Here is a 25,647-nt window from a genome sequence, read left to right as displayed (position 1 = left end):
TGAGCCGAAGTCAGACACTTAACTTACTGAGCCACCCAGGTGCCCCTAGACTGCTTTTTTTTTTTTTTAAAGTAGGCTCTACACCCAATGTGGGGGCTGAACTCATGACCCTGAGACAAGAGTCACATGATCTACCAACTGAGACAGGCAGGTGCCCCTAGTTTTTCTCTTAATATTATATTTTGAACATTTCTCTTTATCATTAATATATTAGTTACTCATTGATGCATGAAACCAATGCAAAACCTAATGACCTAAAACAACAGAACAATTTTATTATGATTTTCATGGTTCTGCCGTTGACAAGGCTCAGCTTGTTCAGGGTATTTTATGTATTTGTAGTCAGGCTTGGGCTAATTATCTGAAGTTTGATTACTCACATTTTTAGCTTGTGGGCTGGAAAGACTCACACAGCTGGAGCCTGGAACAGCTAGTTTCTTGGGTATTTCTTCCAGTCTCAGATGTGTTGTCTTCTGCATGGTGGCTTCAGGGTAGCCATGCTTCTTACATGGCAGCTCAGGGCTCCACAAGTAGATGTCCATAAAGAAAGGCCAGGCTGAACCTAACTCACCTTAAAAAATATTATTTTTAAAAATTTTAATTCCATTATAATTAACATACAGTGTAATATTAGTTTCATGTGTTCAATACAGTGATTTAACAATAAAAATATGGAACACTTCATGAATTTTTTGTTATGCTTGTGCAGGGGCCATGCTCATCTTTTCCGTATTGTTCCAGTTGTAGTGTATATGCTGCCAGAGTGAGCACTAACTCACCTTTTAGGACTTAGTTTTGGAAATAACACAGTCTTCCTCTGCCACATGCTCATCACCAAAGCCATCACAAAAATGCACCCCAAAGCCCACAGAAGCTCTCCCCTTGAGACATTGACTTCACAAATTTAAAATAACACAGATTTATTATCTTACAGTTTTGGAGGTCAGAATTCTGAAATGAGTTTCACTGGGCCAAATCAAGGTGTCCTAGGAGGCTTTAGGGAACAATCCATTTCCTTGTCTTTTCTAGCTTTGGGAGACAGCTTGCCCTCCTTGGTTCCATGACCCTTCTGTCTTTAAGGCCAGCATTGTAGCATCTTCAAATCTCTCTCTGGCTGTGACCCTCTGTGGTCATCATTACATTCTTTTTTTTCTCTTCTGACTCTGATCCCCCTGCCTCTCTCTTATAAGGACTGTGATTGCATTGGACTTACTTATACAATCCAGAATAATTTTCCATCTCAAGGTCTTTAGCTTAGTCACATCTGCAAAATTCCTTTTACCATGTAAGGTAAAATATACTCACAAGTGCCAGGGATTGGGACGTGGACATCTTTGGGAGGCCATTATTCAGCTACCACAGTGGGAAATGGTGAGGCTCTGAAAGAGCATATGTAATCATAAATATTGTGGCAGTCATTTTTGGAAAAAACAATCTTCCATAATTAAATAATTTCAGTGGTTTTATAGTATTTTACCATATGACTGTCACTATTTACTTAGCCTTTCTTTATTATTAAGCATTTAGGGTATTTCTGATATAAAAAACCCTAGACAGCACAAACATCACTATAAATAAACATTTGTGTAAATCTTTGATGATTTAAAAAAATTTTTTTTAATGTTTATTTTTGAGAGAGAGAGAGAGAGAGAGAGAGAGAGAGACAGAATCTGAAGCAGGCTCCAGGCTCTGAGCTGTCAGCACAGAGCCTGATGCAGGGCTCAAACCCACGAACCGTGAGATCATGACCTGAGTGGAAGTTGGATGCTTACCTACTGAGCCACCCAGTCTCCCCAAACTTTGGTGATTTTTTAAAGGATATACTGCTAAGGATGAAATTACTATATAAAAAATAATATATATAAATTGCCAAATTTCCCTCCAGAAAGGGGCCACTGGTTTTCCAGCAGCATTATATAAAAGCATTTATTTTTCTGCATCCTTCTCACCATTGACTGTAATGATTAAAAAAAAAAATCTTTGCAAATTTATAGGCAGAAAACATCATCTTGCTTTCATATGTACTTTCTTGATTATTGGTGAGGTTAAACATTTTTTCACATGTTTCCTCATGATTTTTTATTTTCTTTTTTGTTCATTGACTATTCATGATTTCATTTATTTTTGTATATAGGGTGGTTATGTTTTTCTTATTGATTTGTAGGAACTCTTTATATGTAAGATATATAAAACCTTTTTCATCACTGGATGCAAATAATAGTTATGGTTTTATATTTTATAAAATAAAGTATCTTTTTCTTTGATGTTTCTTCCGTTCTTTTTATGGTTAAATATTCCTTCCCTTACATACCTCAGATGAGTATTTACCCACATTTTCTTCTTGTTGCTTTATGTTTTAATTTTATAATTCTGACTGTTGAAGTGGTATATTCACATATATATTATATGTGTGTTATTTTATCCTAACAGTGTAAAGGAATAGATAGGGACAGAGAGTATAAGCGGTTGATTTGATTTTATTAGAAATAAATTGCTAGCCTATTTACTATCTAATCTGATTCAGTCACTTCCCAATTATCTATGGTAAATGGGAGCTAGGAAGAACAAGGGTAAAATATGTATCCACTGATAATCCCTGAACCACATTTCATGACATGTCTGTGCTCAGAAACACTCTAATGCCATTACATTTTGAGGGCATAGCACTTTAGGTATCTCTCCATGGTCACATCACAGAGATCAGTGATCCTGTGGTCTATTTGGGTGACCTCATTTCTAAACAGAAAAATCCTCTCACATGACATGCAAATGAGCTGCTCTTCTGCTGAGGAACTATGACTGATGGTGTGTCAGGTGTACTTCTTGATTTACAAGCCTAATCTCTAACCATTAGAGATTGATTCCTATAGGTTAAGTCCTTGTTTTTATGGGAAGTTCTTTAAGAACAACCCCAGACATCACCACATGCACTATGAGGAATCATTGGAACTGTAGACTGAGTGTATCAAAAGTGGATGAAAGGATTTCCTGGTTTTCTAGAGAGTGAAACAGTATGTTCAGATCACTGGGGAAGATGTGAGGGAATGGAGTGACACAGAATGGTTATGGGGTGGCCCAGAGACAGGGGCTGGGCAGGTGCCTATATAAGTGGGAGGATCTTGGGGGCTGAGTCAGACCAAGGACAATGGTATACTGTGAAAGAGTGAAAGAAAGAAAAGATATTACATGCTGAGTATTTACAGCTGTCTTCTTCTTCATCTCCCCCACCACCCTCAATTTTGCCAATTTCTTTTTGGTCCTTTATTATACAGAATAATAATAATGAGTAAATACATATTTTTGAAAGCCCACTATGTACTGGGCAGTGTGCTGGGGATATAGCAGGAAATAAAACAGACAACAGCCCTTCCTTTATGGAGCTCGCACTCTAGAGAGGGAAGACAGAAGATAAATTAAAATATATGTCAGATGGTGATAAGTGCTATGGAAATAGAGAAAGCAGGGAAGGAGGTTAGAGGTAGAGATTGTAGGTTAAGAACATCCAATTTTACCTGGGGTGATCTGAGAAGGGCTCACAGTGCAGATGGCATTTTAGCAAAGGCCTGAAAGAGAGGCAAGAGTGAACTAGGTGCATGTCTAGATAAAGAGCATTTCAGAGCAGAGAGAACAGTCAGGCCAACACTTTGAGGCTGGAAGGCACCTGGCTCATTGAATGGGCCCTTGAGCACTGACAGAACAAAAGGATAAAGGGAAAGGAAAGATTAAAAAAAAAAGAATTGGTAGGGACTAGATACCCATGAATTTTGGGGGAGAGTTTGGGTTAAAGAAAGTAAAGAAATTTTAGGGACAGATACCATACTAATGGGAAGAAAATGATGGTGAAAGGATTTTAATAACCTTTGCTGGGTGTTATGGGTGAAGTCTGGGCAACTTCAATGAATATTTAAATTATTTCATGCAGGACTGGACTGTAAGGTACTTGAGTATTATATGGTTACATGAAGTAATCCAAGAATTTATTATTGTGATGGAGAGACAGTCACTATTGTTGAACCAGTAGAGATTATCGTCAGGAGAGGTGAGGTGTGTATAAATATAAGGTAACAGTGTGGTGATAGGAGAGGCAGCAAGAAAACTGTAGTAAGGAAAGTTAAGATAAATGGGGTAGAAAGTGATGGATGGCTTAAGAACTTATTCCAGTGATGGGCCACCTGTCAGAATGGTCTTGTCGTGCTTGGTCTTGGTGGAAGGAGGTCTGGGTTGCTTTAAGTACTGAGCTGGCTGGTTGTGGAGGAGGGCTTGGGGGAATAGGCATTAGGTGGTCAGGCCTGGTAGGGTGGGGCAGTTAGATGGCAAGGAGTACATATAACAAGAGGTCCTCAAAAGGATCTAGAAAGATGCAGCCTGTCCAGCTTGGCTCCTTTTAACTGTCATCTAATACAGACAGGTGCCTGTTTAGAATGACAATCCTGGCTTTCTCTAGTGCCTATTTAGTGCCTTGTGGGTGTTCAGTAATATTTTTTGAATGATGAAATGGCTGTGTTTGGTAGATTAATTTCTTTTTTTAAATTTTTTTAAATTTAAATTCCTGTTAGTTAATATATATTGTAGTATTGGTTTCAGGACTAGATTTTAGTGATTCATCACTTACGTATAACACCTGGTGCTCATCCCAAGTGTCCTCTTTAATGTCCATCACCCATTTACCCCATTCTCCCACCCACCTCTCCTCCCGCAACCCTATTTGTTCTCTATGTTTAAGAGTCTTTTATGGTTTGCCTCCCTCTCTGTTATTTTATCCTTTCTTCCCTTCCCCTATGTTAATCTGTTGTGTTTCTTAAATTCTACATAAAAGTGAAATCATATGATGTTTTTCTTTCTCTGCTTGACTTATTTCACTTAACATAATACACTGTAGTTCCATCTGTGTTGTTGCAAATGGCAAGATTTCATTCTTTTTGATCACTGAGTAATATTCCATTGCACATGTATACCCCATCTTTTTTATTTTAATTTTTTAATGTTTATTTATTTTTGAGACAGAAAGAGAGACACAGAGGGTAGGGGCAGTGAGAGAGGGAGACACAGAATTCGAAGCAGGCACCAGGCTCTGAGCTGTCAGCACAGAACCCAATGTGGGACTTGGACCCACAAACTGCGAGATCATGACCTAAGCCTAAGTCGGACACCTGACTGACCCACCCAGGCGCCCCTGTATACCACGTCTTCTTTTTCCATTCATCAGTTGATGGACATTTGGGCTCTTTCCATATTTTGGCTATTGTTGATAGTGCTGCCATGAACATTGGGGTGTGTGTGCTCCTTTGAATCAGCATTTTTGTATCCTTTGTGTAAATATTTAGTAATGCAGTTGCTGGGTCATAGGGTAGTTCTATTTTTAACTTTGGAAGGAAATTCCGTACTGTTTTTCAGAGTGGCTGCACCAAAAGGGTTCTCCTTTCTCCACATCCTCACCAACATCTGTTGTTGCCTGAGTTGTTAATGTTAGCCATTCTGACAGGTGTGTGGTGGTATCTCATTGTGGGTTTGATTTGTATTTCCCTGATGATGAGTGATGTGGAGCATCTTTTCATGTATCTGTTAGCCATCTGGATGTCTTCTTTGGAAAAGTATCTATTCATGGGTAGACTAACTTCTATGTGTTGTTCCTACTTTTAGGCATTCCTTGGTCTTAGTTTATAAACATGTCTCTTTAATCCATTGTTGTCTATCACCTCTGTGACAATGTTTCCTTATATTTTCTCTTCTTTAAAAAAATTTTTTTTTACATTTATTTACTTTGGAGAGACAGAGAGAGACAGAGCACAAGTGGGGGAGGGACAGAGAGAGAGAGAGAGAAGGAGACACAGATCCAAAGCAGGCTGCAGGCTCTGAGCTGTCAGCACAGAGCCTGACGTGGGGCTCAAACTCACAAACTATGAGATCATGACCTGAACTGAAGTTGGACGCTCAAGCGACTGAGCCACCCAGGTGCCCCTTATATTTTCTCTTCTGTTACCTGGAGGGTATCAAATTAATTAAAAGAATATGAAGCTTGGAAAAATATAGAACTGGATTCAACTCCTAACTCTGTACTTGGAGCAAGTGACCTCAGTTTTCTTATGTGTAAAATATAGGTAACATTTCTGTGACTAATTAGATTATAGTTAAGCAAATATTCACTTCTTTCTTCCTCCTCCTGCCCCCATGGAAGGAGTATACTTTCTTGTCCTATTGATGTTGGGCTTGGCCATATAATTTGTTTTGGTTGCATGGTAAGTGGTGGATGCTTCCCTGCACCTTGATTTTGGGACTGGTTTATGATTTGTTTTGACCAAGGCTTAAAGAAAAGGCTTTAGGTGTTTTTCTGCAGTTGTGCTTGCCTTCTTTTGCTTTTAACTTTTCCTACGAGAGTAATATGTCTAAGTAGCCGCTGTCTAAGGAGAATTAGAGACTTGAACCCAATCTGTGGTTGAGGTCAACTTAGATCAGCCAAACTGCAGTAGACTGATCCATGAGTGAGAAATAAATATTTATTGTCTACTGTCACTGAATTTTAGGGTCGTCTGCTACACAACATTATTGGATATAACTGACTGATACAATACCTTTTTCCTTCAGGTTGCTCAATGTTGTTAGAAATCTTGTAAGATGACTACTTAATCTCAAGTAAAGCATTGTGTCTGCTTTCAGGTTAACCCAAAGAAAGACTGCAATTCCCTTTCTAGAACTACAGATCAACTTGGAAGCTTTGGATCCTTTCCCTCCAATGTGCCTACAGTTGAAAAAGGAAAATCATAGCATCTGGTATCTGTATGGCCACCAAGAGTATAAATATAAAGTTCCATGAGATTTGGTTTGCCAAATCTGAAAGGCTTATCAAAGTCTACTTTCCTTGAAAGCTTTCCTCCTCTCCAGATAAATCCCTTATTAGAAAACAATGGCTTTACCACCTTTGTCTTTAGGCAAAGAGGTTGCTCCTAGTAATTAGGTGACTGTCTACTCATTCTGATATAAACCATTCCAAAATTGTTTCAGGAAGGGTCTGTATCTTCTTCTTGGGATACATAATTACAGAATATGGTGAAGATGTTTTAAAAACAGGGCTTTAGAACAGACATTTGAAATTGTCATTTATCTGCAAAGATGCTATGATGCCTGTGCAAATTCATAGCCTTCCTATCTGGACAACCTCCACAATAATTTTTTTTCCACAAGTCACTGTCATTTCCTCTTCTTAGGTACCAGAGCTAGGAGTACAAATTGTGCAGTCACCACCTTTGCACTACTCACATACAGTTCTATTAATACTTCTAATGGATGTGCTATACCTTGTAGATTTTTGTTTTCATATCTGTATTAGTCATTTTGGGCTGTCCTAACAAAATAACACAGTCTGGGTGTCTTAAACAACAGATTTTTTTTTTTCTCACAGGTTGGGAGGCTTGAAGTCCAAGATCATGGTGCTATTAGGGTTTATTTCTGGTGAATCTCTCTTCCTCGTTTACAGATGGCTGTCTTCTCATTGTGTCTTTACATGACATTTTCTCCATGGGTGGGGACACACATCACACACATGGGGTGGGGTGGGGAGAGAGAGAGAGAGAGGGAGTGAGGGAATGAGAGAATGAGAGAATGAGAGAATGAATGAATGTGTTGTCTTGTGTCTCCTCTTCTTACAAGTATACCAGCCCATTTGGATTAAGGCTATCATTTATGACCTCATTCAACCTTAAGTACCTCCCAAAAGCCCAATCTTCAAATATAGTCACATTGGGGAATAGATATTCATCATATGAATTTTGGGGGGGATATAATTCAGTTCATAGTAGTGTATTAAAAATAGTAAAAGGAAAGAGAAGAAGGTAGGGAATGTGGAGTTTTTTGTATGACTTAGTGTGCAGAGGGGCATATCTAACTCCATATGAGGAGCCATACAAGGAGAGAGGAAAGAGAAAGAGCAATAGTCAGTGTAGCAACTTCCAGACTAGCTATGATTTAAAACCATACTTGGCAGAAAATCATCAAGCATGTCCTTCAGGCTGCCTCTGACCTGTCAAAGTTACACATACACAGATCTCCAAATTATCAGTGAGTTAGACCAGATAAGTGCTAAATTAAGGTTCAGATGGTATCCATTAAGATAGCCATAGTATTTGGCTAATAAAGCCAGGTAAACCAAGCAGTAAGGAACTTTAAAAACAGAGGCAAGGATGGAAAATTCCCTTGGTTCTCTAATGTTTTGCCTTGTGACGTGTACTCTGATACTTCAAATGTCAGTGTAAGTGTCTCATCCTTAGAGAAGTCTTCCTTAACTCCTTGGGCCTGGTTGAATTCTCCTATAATACTCTGTTCTCACAATTGATCTTCATGTATATCAATGGTAGTGAGATAATTTGTCATGATATTAGTTGTTTATTGGCCATCTCATCTTTACAAATGTGAAGTCCATGAGGGCATGTTCATGTATGTCTTACTCACTATTGTATCTTCAGTGCTTGGCATAATGTTGGCCTGAAGAAGGTGCTCAGTAATGTATGTTGAATGAATGAACAAATGAAAGTGAAGAGGAAACTCACAGGATCTCCTGAGTGAATGAAGAGGAGTGAAGAGAAGTCATTCCTCTTCTCCAATATGTACTTATAATTTATTAGATAGAACAGTTTGTTAATCCTCATTCTCTGGAAGTCTTTCCTCTACACTCCCTCATACTATCCTTCCATTTCCAGAAGCCTTCTATTACTATGAGGTCCTGATGTTTTCCTGGCCTGCCCCTCAGAGGAAGGGCTGATCTTTCCCTGAATACTGGTGCATTGCTTTTGGAAATCACTTTACCTAAGTACACTAAAGACCTTGGAAGAGTGGAAAAAGCATGGACAGTTGAGTCAGAAGACCTTTGTATCTTATTTTTATCACTTGGTGTCTCTATGAACTTGGACAAATCAAGTAATCTGTTTCTTTATCTTCACAGGGGGTTGCTGTGAGGATAAATGGAATAGTATAATGGTTAATGCTTTGTAAACAGTAAAGTCTATAGAAATTTTGTTATTTTCAGTGGAAGTGGTAATAAGTGCCTCCTCTGATTGACTAGAACAGGTATGGGAAGCTCTCATACTAACACCATTATATACTCTTTTACATGGTTTTATTGTGTCAGCTAAAGGGCTGCTGATCTACAAATCTGATGAAACTACCTAATTTGGCCCAGTTTTCAATGACAATAGTGAAATCTACTGAATAATGTGGAAAGGACATCAATGAGGAATCACAAAGATGCATTGAAGCCATTAACTCAATTAAGATGTGCCTGCTCTGAGTCTGTGCTACCAATAACAGTCTAAATGGATGTATTAATGGCAACATAAAGAGTTTCTACATCTGAAATCTACTCATATCTCTTAGTTCTCTGAATGTATGATGATTTTATTTGGGACTGACTGGAAGATTTGATTCTTCCTTCGGTGGTGGAATACTTGTTTTGGGAGTTTTGTGCAATGGAACACTCATGGGTTTTGGAGTCAAAACTGCTAGATCTGGATACTGGTTTCATGACTCTTTAGATTTGTAATCTCCTTGAGCCTGTTTCCTCATCTGTTAAAAGCAGAGAATGATTCTTATTTTGAGGGGGTTGTGAAAATTAGACGAGATGATACATATAAAAATATCCTAGGCTGGAGAGCTCATGAGTGAGAATGTTCCTCCTCTCTTCTTTTTCTTCTGTCCTCATGAAGTGCTAAATGAATTCTAAAACATTTCTTGAGATCTCTCAAGTGTGTTTTAGACTTAGCATTTTTAGGACTGGAGTGTGAATTTGTTCTAGCTCTACTCTATTTGTTACTCTGTTGTCAATGAATTACAAAAAAAAAAACTTTCTAAGGAATGATAGCTTTAGTTCTGGGTTCAGACAATGAAATGTTTCCACTTTCATAGGGAGGAGGGGAGTCAGAAAGCTAATATATGGAAATAAGTGCCCCATGAATGATTCTTATCATTTAGACCAATTAATGTTCTCTGATTGCTGTGAAGCAGGCAGAACACAGCACTCAAAAATCACTAGACAGATTAGAGAAGTGCAGGCCTGGACAGAAAAGAAAGGGGTTAGTGAGAGTTCATGAATGAATAGTGAGTAGATATGTTTAATGCATTTACATGCCCAAATCCAAAAGTACAAATACATTCAGCAAAAGTTCTTTTTTCAAAAAAAATTTTTAATGTTTATTTATTTATTTATTTATTTATTTATTTATTTTTCTAAAAAAATTTTTTTAATGTTCATTTTCAAAAGAGAGAGACAGAGTGTGAGCTGGGGAAGGGGCAAAGAGAGGGAGACATAGAATCCGAAGCAGGCTCCAGGCCCTGAGCTGTCAGCACAGAGCCCGACACGAGGGCTCAAACTCACAGACCATGAGATCATGACCTGAGCTGAAGTCGGATGCTTAACCAACTGAGCCACCCAGGCACCCCAGTGTTTGTTTATTTTTGAGAGAGAGACACAGAGACAGAGTACGAGCAGGGGAGGGGCAGAGAGAGAGGGAGAGAGGCAGGCTCTCTGATTCTGAGTCAGGATCCAAGCTCCTAGCTGTCAGCACAGTGCCCAATATGGGGCTCGAACCCACGAACCATGAGATCATGACCTGAACCGAAGTCGGACGTGCAACTGACTGAGCCACCCAGGTACCCCTCTGCAAAAATTCTTCTTTCTAAAAGTAAAACATTCATTCAAAAGGGGGGAAATAACTGTTGTGCTTTATCTGAGCTTTGCTTCATGCAGAGTTTACTGTTAGCCTTGAGCAGATCTAAGGAAGAAGACATACGAAGTTGCTAGTAAGTTCCATCTGTTGACGGAGTCAAATGAAAATTCCGAAGAAGCCAATGAAAATGACATGCAAACATTATGGCCATTTGTTATCATTATAAAACGTGATAATGTCATTGCTGACTTACCAAGATGATGACCTGAAAGGCCATGACATTATGACATTACATTTTATCAATAATGAAAAATTGCTGCCTTTGCATGGTGGTTCGTGAGCTCAGGCAACCATGGAAGGGGCTGCAAGCCTTTTCGTTTGTGCCAGACTGAAAATGGAAACAAACCAGCAGTTAGAGAGTCATTAGATAGCCAAGGAAAACATGGCATCTTTTTTTACTCTATCTGCCAGGGAAGCAGGAGGACCTATTGACCCAAGAGATTTTAATATTCATTTAGTGAGAGGCTTGCTTCCAAGTTGCCATATAAAATGGTGGCTGTAGGCATCTTAATAACAAGTCTGAAGGTTTATGGGAAAAGGTGTTACCCAAAGAAGCTATGACATGTGGGAATTAACAGAATTTGTGCCTTTTTGGGAAGGGATGCTGGTACCTAGTAGATGGGCTTTCGTTCCAAAAATCAGGAAAGCTGATATTAAGACATCAATTAGCTTATTAGCTTGTTGTTCATAGATGGGAATTAGGTAATAGATTTTATGGCTGCTGAAGATTTTGTACAGTTTTATTTATTTATCTTTAGAGTACACAATGAGGGCCAAAGAGTGATCCCAGATTATTCAAAACATCACATAGTATAGCTGTGTTCTTCTGAGAGGGGTGATGTATCTGGTACCTGTAGATGAACTAAGAAAAACTTGAGCGCATATGCCTTGGCTGAATGGTCCACAAAAGCTTTGGCTTCCAAAGCCTCCTAGTAAATCATGCAGAGTTTGAGACTTTTGTGAGTCTGAGAAAAGATAATTTTCACAAAATATGAGGAAGGGGCAATGTGGTAACTTGTCTAGCCTGTTTTTTTCCTCACATTTATTTTATCAGAGAGCTATAAAGGGTGGGCCACATGTATAAAATGCCAAGTCTGGGCTCTAATATAAAAACTTGAAGGGAATGTAAAATCTTTAAATTTGAGGTGTAAAATAGATTTTTGTCCCTTTTCTCTTTTATGCAGGTGTTTCATGGCAGACACATAAAATACCTATTTATTTGTAGCATTGTTTCCCTTTTATGCTATGCTTCTGCTTAGGTTTGGGGGAGTTCATATCAATATCAATTTCTTTGGAGGGAAATAAAACTGACCACCCTTGGTCTGGCTTTACCCAAAGGGATCATTTCTATCTACCTCCTCTGTTTTGCACAGTTTCTGAGGGATGTGTATGTGTGTGCCTGCGTGTCTATGGGTACTTCCCCCTCTGCCCAGCCCTGAGTACCCCAGTGGAGGCTGTGTGTCTGAGCAGCAGAGTTCTCTCCCTGTTTTGATGCTCATCTGACTGCCTACATTCCTGGGGGCCTCCAGCCCTGCATGCCTTGGTGGCTTGCCCAGTGTGACTCTGCAGTGCCAGTGGGTCTGACCCTTTCCTGGTGAGAAGCTCTTCCCAAGGCTACTTGTCTGAGTGTGATGCACTGTCTGTCTCCTTCATTATGTCTCCTTCAGTGCCTAGCATAGTGTTTGGCACGTTATAAGAGCTTACAGCATATTTGATGCTGAAACCTACTCTGAGAATTAATGCTAGAACTAAACCTTTATCAGCTTTTTTTGTTTATCCCCAAGCATCTAGAGAAACCTAGCACATTCTTCCCCTATTCTGGTAAGAAGTATTGTTTCTCAAAGTGTGGTCACTGGACCGGCAGCATCAGCATTACCCGGGGACTTGTTAGAAATGAAGAATCAGAAACTCTAATTTGGGGCCTGGGTTTTAATAACCCCTCCAGTTGATTCTGATGCAGGCTCAAGTTTGAAGGAAATGTTTTGAGGTTTTTCTTGTTGATGTAGCATTAATGGGGCAATTCTCAAATATCCTCTATACATTAAAAAATAATTATGTTTTATTTCCTAGCTGTTCAAATATGGTTTTTTTGTGCTTTCCTTCTGAAAAACCTGGAAGCAGGGGGACAGACTGTGTCTTGCTGCCTGTTTTGTCTCACTTCAACCAGTTAAGGCCTTATTCACAAATAGAGAAATGGTTATTTGGTGTAGCATAGTTTGAAAGGATACAAAGATGTCTCTCTTTTTTGCCAAAAGGTGATAAACCTAAATTTCAGTCTTTGACTATTAATCCCTCTGGTTTGGGATACTATTAGATGACAGATATCCCTGGGAGGGATAACACATTAAATTCTTAATGAAGTATATTTTATTAAAAATGGGTTTGTGGCAGAACCCTGGTGTCCCAGGCCTTCCATTCTAAGCTTCAACAGTTTGCAAGTGATCTTGAAGATTCATGACATTTAACTGTACATATTGTAATGGGAGTCAGTCACATCCCTCTTTGGTGGGAGAGTCTGGCAGACTACCCAGAATCTTTATCTTAAGGCATCTTTTTTTTTTTTTTTTAATTTTTTTTTTTTTCAACGTTTATTTATTTTTGGGACAGAGAGAGACAGAGCATGAACGGGGGAGGGGCAGAGAGAGAGGGAGACACAGAATCGGAAACAGGCTCCAGGCTCTGAGCCATCAGCCCAGAGCCCGACGCGGGGCTCGAACTCACAGACCGCGAGATCGTGACCTGGCTGAAGTCGGACGCTTAACCGACTGCGCCACCCAGGTGCCCCTTAAGGCATCTTTAAGAAAAAAAAATCTTTTTCATTTTGTTCTTTTCTGTTAAAAAACAAAAAGGGAGAAGGGATAAAATGACATAAGCCTAATGGGACTGTTGTGAAGATTAAATGAGTTAACACGTGTGATCCACTTCGAATGAGGCCAGATAAATACTTAACACATTTGAGCTATTATGACAGTTGTCTCCTTGTTCCTTTATGACTCTTACTAGAGTTCATTCCTATTCTATTTGGAGAAATTACTGCTACATATTTTGCAAATTGGCTGCTGGATTTATGCTTTTGAAGAGTCAAGATTTTGAGGTAGACCCAGATCTTCTCAATAGCAACAGTGTGGATTCTGATCAGCTGGCTAGCATGGAGGACAGGGCAGTCTAGGTACATTGGGAGATGGGGGTGAAGGTTGCAATGCTACTTGAAAGGGGAGATAGGCACTGAAACGGGAAGTGAGATGGAAGGGAGTATTTGTCCTAAAGATAAATTTTGCTGGAGTGAGATAGTATTCCCATCTTTTAGGGAAGAGCTCAAGTGATCATTTTCTGTCAGCAAATAGAATTTCAGCAGAAGGAAGTGTCAGATGAGAGGTATGTGCGGAACCAAGCACAAAATCCAGGAATTTAGGGTAACACATTTAGACCATGGGCCTAAACAATAGGAGATTTTTCTACACAATAGTTAAAGGTTGCAAGGATGTCCTTTCATATCCCTAGAATTCTTTTAGTGAGCTTAGGATGGCTTGCTTCCTGGTGGGAGCAAAATCCCAGGACGTCTGCCACAATGTATTACTTAATGTTCTCTGTTTCTCAAAGGTTCAGTAAGCAAAAGGGGTTATTCTGAGGAAGCTGCTGGGATGATGACAGGAACAAACACCTCGATGTATAAATTTGAGACCTTTAACCTCTCAGCTGTCAAATTTCAATATTTCTGGTCACAATGTTAAATGCACTCTAGTATCCATTTCAGAGAGCTCTGATGGAAAAATCAAAGTTTGCTTTTATATTTACACACTGTTAGTAAGTTGTTAAAAGAAGAATAAAGCAAGTCGACTGCCAGCCATATTTTGTATTCGTGGCTTTACAGCTTCAGCATAATAAACCAGAACCTCTATTTTCTCTGTAACTTACAATGCATGCTCCAAATGACTGAGTGTTACTGCTAGCTCTGTATCCCCTACATTTTAAGGATGATAAATATAGCATGTTGAAGGGAAAGTTCAAAATCAGGACTATGAAAGGTATAGAAAAATATGGGCTAAAACATGACATTAAGACCTTTTCATTTAAAATCAAATGTGTGGATGTACATGAAGGACACAGCATGTGTGTGTACACGTTATCTCTCGTTCCATCATGTGTGTGTAACAATCTAAGGCATACTATTGGAATGGATAACAGGGAATTCATATTCCGTTATGTGGATGAACTATTGCCTTTTGGTAGCAGGGCCATGTTTTGTTCTATCCTGTGCAGTTCTGTAGACACGTCTTCCATCATAATGACCTTTCTGACAGCAGATGAGTGGGGGGAAAATGGTTTGAGGAAACCATTTTCCTTTCCTGCAGTCAGTAATAATTACTTGAAGTGTGTGAAAACGATGGCGTGGGCAGACTTACCCAAGGATCCATACTGGAAACTTCCTTTGAGTCTCTCATTTTATTCTTTGTCAATAGATTTGTGCAGAATGGAATGGTTAAGTTTTATCTGTTTAGAAATCTGTGAAGCTTAGGATTATTCAGTTGCACAGATGTTTTCAGGTGTCTTTCTGGGACTTTCCAAGCTGGATTGACCTGAGCCCATGCAGGCTCCACATATCCATTTTATGTGTATCTCTGCCCTACAGGGCACTGCAGCCCAAGCACCGTGGAAAGGGCCACTGCAGAGAGAGTTGACCGTGACAAGGAAGCTGTGCTTCCTGTCAGGACATGCATCTGAGGAATATGAGTGATGACCATGAGCCTCTTGGCCTAATCCATGTGTATCGGAACACTTGCTTATTGACATATAAATCCATTTCTGATATTGGTAAACTAAACTTTTAGAGCAAAAATCAATGTGGAGAATGTGTCCAAATTTGTAACAGTGGAAATTATTCATGTATGTCATGCCTCTCATAGAGAAATGACTAGTGATGGCAGTGGTGCCCAAGGAAGTACCCTGCTTTTTCAATGTTAGTATTTTCTTCTAGATGTAAACAATAGTTTTTGATAGGGACATCATCAAATCAAATCATGTCCTTTCTTTTATAACTTATTTTATACTTTTCAGTTGGTACTGCCGTCTGTTTAGTGTGTAACTTGCACCCCACATGCAACTTGTCATTCATATCAGCACATGATATCTACTCTTCTTATGTTAATATGTCATATGGACACATACAATTTTCCTTGATAAGACTGTAAGCATCTTGATGGCACAGTCTGCTTATGGTGTCGCAAACAGTGCCCCATGTGTCTATGGCTATCCCAGTGGACCTCTGTCACCTCTTGTTTCAAATTTTTACCTTTGCTTGATTCTCTGTTCCTGTTCAGGGTTTTACATCCTGGAGCTTCTGTTTCCTTCAAGCTTGTGTTGCTCTATCCAGGGAAACAGTGCTGTACCCAAAGCACTATCAACAAAGGTGTTACATACAAGTCATAGACTTTGATGAAAGGTTTTGGGGAATCTGAGGAGTGGTACATCACAGCACAGATAAGTTAATACATTAAATAAATGTGGTCAGCATCACTGACTTGAAGTTTTCAAGTCTTCTCCAGAGCCAGGAAGCTCTTTGGCCACCTCTTCTTTCATCCTCTGACTGCTACTAGATAAGTTTTCATTCCAGGCCACTTATCTCTTTTCTCTACTTTTCCCAGGTCCAGGGCCCTCAGTCCCCTTATCTCTTGGGATGATCCAGGAAGTTGGAAAAGAAAAAGTCAACTACTTTATTATGTAGAACAGATTAGCTTTCTCTTCATTTTACAATAAGCCTGAGTCAATAAACATGGATGTAAATGGCTTCAGTACTTGTGGAGGTGATATTTTGAGGCAGGAGAACATTGTAGCTATTCCTGTTCCACGGAGGTGAAAGCTGGCCCTGCTGTTGTCCTTTCAAAGTCTGAGCTATTCCTATTGCATTTTTTATCTCACTACTTTATTTAGCCAAAGATTTAGCAGTTATAGCATGGGAATACTGAAATATCCCATGACTTTTTTCTCAGCATGAAGCTGAGTCAAGAGGGAATGAGAAGGCATTTTTTTTTCTTTTTCTGAGGGGATAAGGAGTGGAGCACTCAAGCAGGAGAGATTATGTTTGTACATGCACATGTATATACCACAGAATCTCTTATCCAAGCTCCACTTAACCTGCTTCTCCATTCCCTCAAGGACTTACTGACTGAGCCCAAGGCCCTTTGAACTCTTGTAGCTGGTAGGCTGGCTTTCAGGACACTCACACCAGGTCAATTAATGTTACCAAGCGCCTGTTGTGTTTGTTTCCCAACCTGTTTATGCCACTTGTACTTATCATTGTAATTACATAATTCAATTAAATATCACAACTCTTACATAATTGATGGAGTACCAATATAAAAATTAAAAAGAATTGTTTCTACTAAAGCTAATCTGAGTGCTTTGGAAAGGCTTGATAATATCAAGTCTCTATAAATTTTTTGTTTTATAAAAAGTGTGGATGAGATGACTAAATAACTGGAAGAAATTATAAAAATCTACAGATCATATAGATGCTTTGTAATCACCTTTAAGTTATCATTCTACTTTAAAGAAACAAATTAGAAGTTGTAGTTGAAGCATAATGAGTATAGTGAACATAAGCAAGACTTTATAGAATCCTAATCAGAGGACCTATACTTCACTCTTGGTCCATTACAAAAGATTAACAAATGAATATATAGATATGTTTTTTTTTAAATTTTTTTTTTAACATTTATTTATTTTTGAGACAGAGAGAGACAGAGCATGAATGGGGATGGGGCAGAGAGAGAGGGAGACACAGAATCTGAAACAGGCTCCAGGCTCTGAGCAGTCAGCACAGAGCCCGACGCGGGGCTTGAACTCATGGACCGTGAGATCCTGACCTGAGCCGAAGTCGGACGCTTAACCGACCAAGCCACCCAGGCGCCCCTATAGATATGTTTTAAGATTAAGTAATAATGTTGAAGGTATGAACCTATCATTAATTTTATTTCCTTCCTTACCAACTCTCTCAGTTAATCACCCGTAGGGTTGTTGCCATGATGCGAAGGCTACTACTCTATGTGCACATACCTGGAACACAATACAGGTAGAACCTCAGTGTGTTTTGGGGTTAATCTCACACCATTTTACCAGGGTATTGGTGGAGTTTTTAGACAGGGGTATCCAAGGAATTGCTGTTTTATTTTGTTTATGTATCTTAATGTCTCAGACTGACTCTGGCCTTGCCCTGATCCAGATGACTTTCTCCACACTCTAGTCCACATTAGACTGGTTACTTGTAACAGAGCTAGTATAACAACAATGGAGAACACTCAGTATCTGCATTAGTAATTATTTCAAGTTTAGTTTCTAAGGGACAGACTTTTAGCTTATGCTACACAGGTTTATAAACTGCATTCTTAGACTCCAAGTTATTTGTGTGCTTAATTACTAACTGTAAAATCCATGTAAATGTGAGAGGTGTGACTTCACTGTGGTGTTAACAGACAGTTGTTGAATCTCTTCAAGGACTAGGAATGTAGGGTTTTATAGATTTTCTTGTCTTTAAGAGGGAAAAGAAATGTTGTATGGCATAGTTCTCACAGTTGCTTAGGAATTTCTTGCTGGTGGATTGTTGTTTAATTTTGTATTCCTATACTTCAGTGGGTTATACAAGCTCTTTAGCCAAGTTCCATTAAGTTTTTTTTTTTATTTTTTTCATTTTCTACAGGACTTATTACTCTCTGACATTATTCTACATCTGTCAATCTTCCTTTTGTGAATATGGAGTCCAGTGAAATAGGGACTGGTGGTTAAGTATTCTCAAGCTGACATTTGGTACACAGTTGTTAAAAGAATACAGCTGTGGTAAATGACTTCAAATACTTGAGACTTGGTTGTTACTAGTTAATAGTTTATCTTTAAGAATTTTCATGTAGTTCCTTCTGTTGTAGTTTTCAAATAACATTGGTCTGGGTGACATCTGCTTGCTCTTCTGGAATTGTTTTATTTGCATAACTCTTAATGAAACAAAAGGAGCTTATTTTATGAATCAGAATTCTTCTTAGGAAAGATGCCACATTTATTTGAAGGAAATGCTTTGGTGGAAGCTTGGGGTAAAAAAGAGACCTTCCAGAGTGGACCTGACAGTGAAAGTGTATGTTCTGCATGAAAAGAGAGGGATATCCTGTCTGTTGCTCTGGAGAGATGATGGAAGAAGGACAGGGAAGGAATGCAGGATGAAGGGGGCCATGAGAAGCAGGCTGGAAGGCTATAAGTACTCGGTGTCAACCCTTCCTCTGACCTTACTTCAAAATCTTCAGTAAGATTTTAATTCACCAAATGCTTGGGTTGGAATGAATTGTGTGTGTGTGTGTGTGTGTGTGTGTGTGTGTGTGTGTAGACTGGCTTTGGAAAAACTTATTTATGGGCTGAGGTTTGCACTAAAATCAACACAAGTGAGAACTGAGACAGTGTGTGTTCTGCTGGGTTGTGGAGTAAGAGTTACACCAGGGCAGAGAGTCCTGTATGCTCCCTGAAGCCACAGGGAGGCCTCTGGACATTAGGAGGCCAAAGACTGGGGCTTAGTCAAGTTTAGCTGGCTTTCTGAGGGACAGGGGGAAATCTTATGTATTTGGTGTAGAGATGAGCATATATCAACAACTACTACACACATTTTTTGAAAGTGGTCATTTGGGTGAGTAAAGAAAACTGTCTAGTTCAGAGCTCCCTGTGCTTCAGCTGAGGCTATCATCAGCCAGAGATGAATGAATCAAGTTGTCAAGGTACAGTTGTCCTCCTGCTCCTACTCTCTGAAAGGGCTGGCCTTTCCTCAGGTTGCTAAGTCAAGGTGCCCCTACGCTCCATGGCAGCCACCTTTAGGCATTTTACAAAGTTTAACGTGATAGTTTTTCAGAGATGTGTATTTTTTTAAATTGGCAAAATTTTTTAAAATTTTAAAAATTTCCTAAATTTAGCAGAAAGGCTTGACTTTCTTGATGGGTCTCCTATTGGCTGTTAAAAGTGAAGTGAGCATTTTATTGAAGAACTGACTTCAGTGAGTCAAAGTTGGGGTATTATCATCTAGGGGAAGGCTTTTCTAAGGCCATTTAGTACCACACTCTTCAAAGCAGATTCAGAGGCATTGAGTTGTAGAACTGCAAAAATACTTAGGCATGGCTTCCTCGTTTGTGCTCTTCAGAGCTTTTGTTCTCATTTCTGTTATTATAACTATCACAGAGTATTATACGTAATTATCAGAGCTGTCTCTCCCTTATAGCAAGCTCCTTGAAAGTGGGGACAAAATCTTATTTATCTTTTTATCTTTGGCACTTTGAATGGGACTGGACCATGAAACATGCTCATTAAATGTGGGTGGAATGAATGAACAGAGAGATGGGCCCAATCTCCTTATTTTTGAAAGGACGTTCAGACTTTCCTAAGGACACAAGTGAGTCAGTGGCAGAGTTAGAACTTGAAATAACTTTTCTGACTTAAGTGTTCTTTCTTACATTCCCTTTTCAAGAAATTTACTTGGAATTGAGTCCATACCTTGTTTCCTTAGAGTCTTCCTGGATCACCTTATTTAAAATAGCGACTCCTCAGTCCTATCATCTTGTCTTGTCACTTTCTATATTATTTATTTTATTTTTCTTCATTTATTATCACCTTTCCTTCCTTCCTTCCTGCCTTCCTTCGTTCATTCCTTTCTTCCTTCTTTTATTGTGTAGTTTCTTCTACTAAGAGTAAAGTATTATAAGAACAGGATTTTGTCCTCTTGTGAACTACCATATTCCAAGTATTTATAACAATGTATGAAACATAGCAGAACTTAATAAGTATTTTTTTTCTAAAGTTTATTTGTTTTCAGAGAGAGAGAAAGAGCATGAGTGGGGGTGGGACCAAAAGAGAGAGGGAGAAACAGAATCCCAAGCAGGCTCTGCACCATTAGCACAGAGCCTGATGTGGGGCTTGAGCCCACAAACAGTGGGATCATCAACTGAGCTGAGATCAAGAGTTGGATGCTTAACTGACTGAGCCACACAGGCACCCCAATATTTGTTGAATTACTTTGACTATATGGGTTTAGGGAATGCAAAATAATTCAATAGAACCCAAGTTTAACATCAGTAGGAAGATACATCTGTTGCATAGTGTTTGGTATTAGAAAGTTTATACCTCAAATGATGCTGGCATGTACTCTACCTGGCTTTTGGCCTGGATTCCCTTCTGAATATGGGTAAGTGGGCATTTAGCAGCCTATTTCAGGAGTATTGTGGGGATAATTCTCAGTGCAGTTAATTTTAGGGGTAGAGGTAACTGAAGGCAGAGTTGAATGCCAGAGTAGCCTTTGCCTTCATATACCAGCGGCATCTGCAGAAGATGACTGATGTACTGTTTTTTTAATGTAAATTCTTCCTTTCTTCTTTCCCTTTTCTTCCCTCCCTCCCTCCCTTCTTCCTTCCTTCCTTCCTTCCTTCCTTCCTTCCTTCCGTCACTCTGGTAGAAAATGTCAAATAGCAAATACCACTCGTGACAATTTTCCTTATGCACACTGCACACCAAGCTAGGTGGTTGATGGAGAGGAATTGAGGTCCCAGGAATGGCTTGGAAGAAGTGGAAACAAATAAAATCCGGGTGGAAAGCAGCTTTGTAAAGAGACAGTTACTTTCTCTCTCTGCTGTTCATACCTGACAGAGCTCCAAATAAGAAGAAATTGTCCCAATTATGCCTTCGTTTCCCACTCTCTGCTTGGTTCTAGTATAGCCACTCAGTTCTTAGCTGGTGGCTTCCAAGGCTGCCAGGTCACAGCTGTGGACATAGCTGCCAGGTCACACAAAAGCTGTTGAGGGAGCAATGTACCCAACCTCACTAGCCTGATGGGGGAAGAGTGAGCTGGGATTTGGGGCTAAGACTTAGTAAGGCTTCCCCAGCATCACTACACAAGGATTGACTGTGAATAGCTGCTGAGATTCCTTTTCTCCTTTTTGCCTCCATCCCTAAAACCTGACAAGGATCTGTTCTTCAGATTTACACAAATCTAGTTTCTATTGCTTTGTTTGGGCTCATTTTACTGTTACTCATCAGTTAAGGTTGGTCTCACATATGACACATATGTGTCTCACATAAAACAGGAGGGTATTACTCAAAGATAGTTTAGTCAATATTTTTTCACTGTATACATAGGTAGTTAAAATTTCTATCATCCAAATTTATTTTAACAAACTGTAAGTCTCCAGTACTTTAAGACCACAGCATTGGGTGATATATTCCAGTTGCTAAGGACATTAAATTAATCCATAGTTTTGTTTTGTTTACCTACTGTATGTGTCTAACACTGAGGTAGGAATCTTAGTATCCATGAATATCTCCATTCAGCAAAGGGGTTCAAAAGATCATTGAAACTTGGGTGTATCCTTCTCTGTATTCCCCACTGGGATAGGATTAACCTATATCTCTGTTTTATACCTGAGAGAATACATCAATGCACCTTTGTGCCTTTATTCTTACTAGCTCTTTTTGTCTGGAATGTCTTCTCTCCTTTCCTCTGGCTTCCAACAGAGATATACAAACAGTCATTAAAATTGTATTTGTTTTTTCAAAAGCTAGCTCAAAATTTACCTCCTTGCTAGGCTTTCCTTGGTATTCCAAGGTGGTAATCTGACCGGAGATGTTGGAACCATCCCTCTTCCCCAAAGACTGTAGGCATCGTGACAGTGTGACAAGGTTGCCCAGTTGGTAAAAATCCCCAACAGTCTCTTGGGCAGTGACTAAAGCAGGTGTTACCTACTAGGTCCAAGGATTGTCTAAGGTCTGGCAATAGTTGGTCCCACAGATCAGGTCATTAGGGTTCAAAATAGGCCAAGTCTCAATTGGACTGGTGAAAATCAGCCTCTCTTGAAGGTGCACCCAGTCCTTCTATATGGGACTGCAATTTTTGTGGTATCATAGAATTTTGTGCCTCAATTAAAACACACTCCAGTTTCAGCTTCATTTCTCTTCCAGTGGATCATAACATCCTTGAGAAAAGGGAGAAGTTCTTAATGTTTTTCTTCTTCATAGTGTTTTATACACAGTGGTCATTCAGTGTTTGTAAGAATGAATGTAAATAAAGATAGGATCCAAGGATCTGCTGAAATCCTTTGGTGCCCTCATTGGGACATCTTTTGTCCTGTGCTGGGTATTAAAAAGCCATGGAAGCCCTAGAGGTGTCACAGAGCTGATCCTGGGTACAGTGGTGAGGCAAGCTTATAAGGAATGGTATTGTCTTCATTTTTAGAAACTTAGCTTCTGAGGTCATATCTTTGAGTTTGAGACTGAATCTGAACAGGAACTGGGGCTCTTATCAAGAGTGAAAAAAATCAGAGAGGATACAGAGTTTATAGATTTGGAAAATTCCCAGCCTATCCATATGGTAAAGAAATGAGGAAGTATATTTGGACAGGGCACTAAAGGGGAGGCCAAACCACCTTTGATAAGGAGATTAGTCAGCCATCTAAACAGAAGCCAGGAGCTGTTGTTCAAGGCAATGGAAGAATGCAAAAGAGGGGCAGCCAGTGCCTATGGGGCCTCTGTAGGCTGCCCAGCACTCCTCATAATCTCTGTCCCCCTACTCCTTCTCCATGTTCCTTGGCACCTCATGTGCCTCTTTGGTAGGCCCCAGTGCTCTGTGAGCTGTACCTAGAAGAGCCATGGGAACATAGCTGCCTCCACTGATATTTCAAAAGATGGGGCCTTCAGGCAGAGCCCAGGGCTCCAGTGCTGGAGCGTTGTGGGGTACAAAGCTGCCTCAGGGCAGGGATGCCCAAAGTTATGGTGCCTAACTTGTGCCTGGCAAAGCTACAGAGACAGGGCCACCATCCAGTGGATCTGAGGGTAGGATTTCTGTCCCACGGGCCTGGAAGGCAGAGTATCAAGTCAAAGAGGATTGTTCTCAAGCCTTAAGAGCTCTTGGAATTTGCCTTGCAGTTTGGATTTACTTGGGGTTTGTTACCCCTTTCTTCTTTCCTGTCTCTCTCTTTTGAAATGGCTATATCTATCCTAGGCTCATCCCACCATTGTATTTTGGAAGCACAAAGTTATTTGGTTTCACGAGTTCCCAGCTGGGGAGGAATTTTGCCCCAGGATGAATCATACCTTGAGTCACATCCATATCTGATTAAGATGACATTTAGATGAGACTTTGGACTTAGACTTTAGAGTTGATGCTGGAATGAATTAAGATTTTTGGAGCTATTGGGATGGAATAAATTTGTTTTGCATGCAAGGACATGAATTTTGTAGGAACAGGAATGGAATGATATAGACTGTTTATATCATTCTCAAAATTCATATGTTGAAAATCATAACCTTCAATATAATAATATTAAGAGATGTGGGAGGTGCTTAGGTCACAACTGTGGAGCCCTAATGAATGGGATTTGTGCCCTTATACAAGAATGTTCCACAGTACTCCCTTTGCTCTATCCACTATGTGAGGACACAGCAGAAAGATGGCTGTTTATGAACTGGGAGGCAGGCTCACACCAGACATGGATCTTCTAGCATCTTGATCTTAAACTTCTTAACCTCCAGAGCTGTGAGAAATAAACTTCTTTTGTTTACAGGCCATCCAGTTTATGGTTTGTTAGAGCACCCCAAATGCATGAAGACATTTTTTTTTTTTCAGCGTTTATTTATTTTTGGGACAGAGAGAGACAGAGCATGAATGGGGGAGGGGCAGAGAGAGAGGGAGACACAGAATCGGAAACAGGCTCCAGGCTCTGAGCCATCAGCCCAGAGCCTGACGCGGGGCTCGAACTCCCGGACCGCGAGATCGTGACCTGGCTGAAGTCGGACGCTTAACCGACTGTGCCACCCAGGCGCCCCTGAAGACATCTTCTTAAATGGACTTTTTTAATGCTCATCGACTGTGGGTGCTGTTCTCAAGGATCTTAAGAGTTTTAAACCAACTCACATATAAGTTTTTGACTTGTGGCTTTGGATAAACTTCTAGAGTCCTATGTTGGAAGTTGAGGGACAGAGGAGAAGCAATGCCTCTTCCTTGACAATCGCAAATACCTAAAGAGAGATAAATGACTAAGAAGTCAAAATTGAATTTTGTAAAAATCTTATTTAATTAAAAGCTAGCTATTGAATACTTTAGAAATAAGAATTCACTTCATTAAAAGAACTTGTCGATTTTTCAGTCCCGTGAAAGTGCTATAATATTACCTTGTTTTTATTTCCATCCTGAATGCATATTTTTTCATGCTTGGATAGGTTCTAACCACAGAGTTTCAGAAAAGTAAGCTTCTTTGAAAAAGGGATGTGTGTGTGTGTGTGTGTGTGTGTGTGTGTGTGTGTTGACTTTGCCATATAGATGATCATCTTGTACCATATATTTACTTTAAGAGCAAAATGTGTGTATTTGTTTTTTGAAGATAACCCTTGGACACAATTGCTTCCTAAGCATATGCATTTAGCTGAAAAGATAAATGTATGGTCAGAATCCCTTGCCCACCTCTGGTTAAGAGTTTTTGTTAATGGTGTTCCAGGTAAAGGTCCTGTTTGCTTTAATAGCTCTTATCACTACTTAAAAATGAATGGCAGTTGGGTATTGTCCATATGGAAAAAGCAGCCTTTTTGTGATGAGTACATTTGGGATTAAGATGCATCTTTATTATCCTTTTTCTTTCCCCTTCCTCCTTTAATGGCTCATAGAGTTGATTTAGCTTAGCTCTTCAAGACCACCAATAAAATTATTCTGGACTCTTCTCCCACTGTGGGATTCTTTGAACCTTTCTGTGCTTTTCTGTGGGCTCCTATAATTGGATAAGTCATATTGCTAAGACCTCTTGTCTTTTTTTTTTTTTTCTAAAATGTAAAATATCCTAACACTCAGACACATATCTACATGTGTGGATCAGTTAAGCAGCAAATTGGGAGTACAGCTGACAGACCATAGGGAACAAAGCTTGATCTAACAGCCAAT

At 39.6% G+C, this 25,647-nt stretch overlaps 1 non-coding gene across 1 annotated transcript; it reads right to left on the bottom strand.

Annotated features, from left to right (window-relative positions):
• Positions 1-665: 665 nt before the first annotated feature.
• LOC125169168 (U6 spliceosomal RNA) lies at positions 666-771 on the bottom strand. Its single transcript, XR_007153500.1, has one exon. It is a non-coding gene; the product is annotated as a U6 spliceosomal RNA (small nuclear RNA).
• Between the last annotated feature and the right edge of the window lie 24,876 nt (positions 772-25,647).

This window comes from Prionailurus viverrinus, chromosome B3 (assembly GCF_022837055.1).
Source record: "Prionailurus viverrinus isolate Anna chromosome B3, UM_Priviv_1.0, whole genome shotgun sequence".
Lineage (NCBI taxonomy): Eukaryota > Metazoa > Chordata > Mammalia > Carnivora > Felidae > Prionailurus > Prionailurus viverrinus.
The sequence above is the reverse complement of the archived record's forward strand: the minus strand, read 5'-3'. Positions and strand labels throughout refer to the sequence as shown.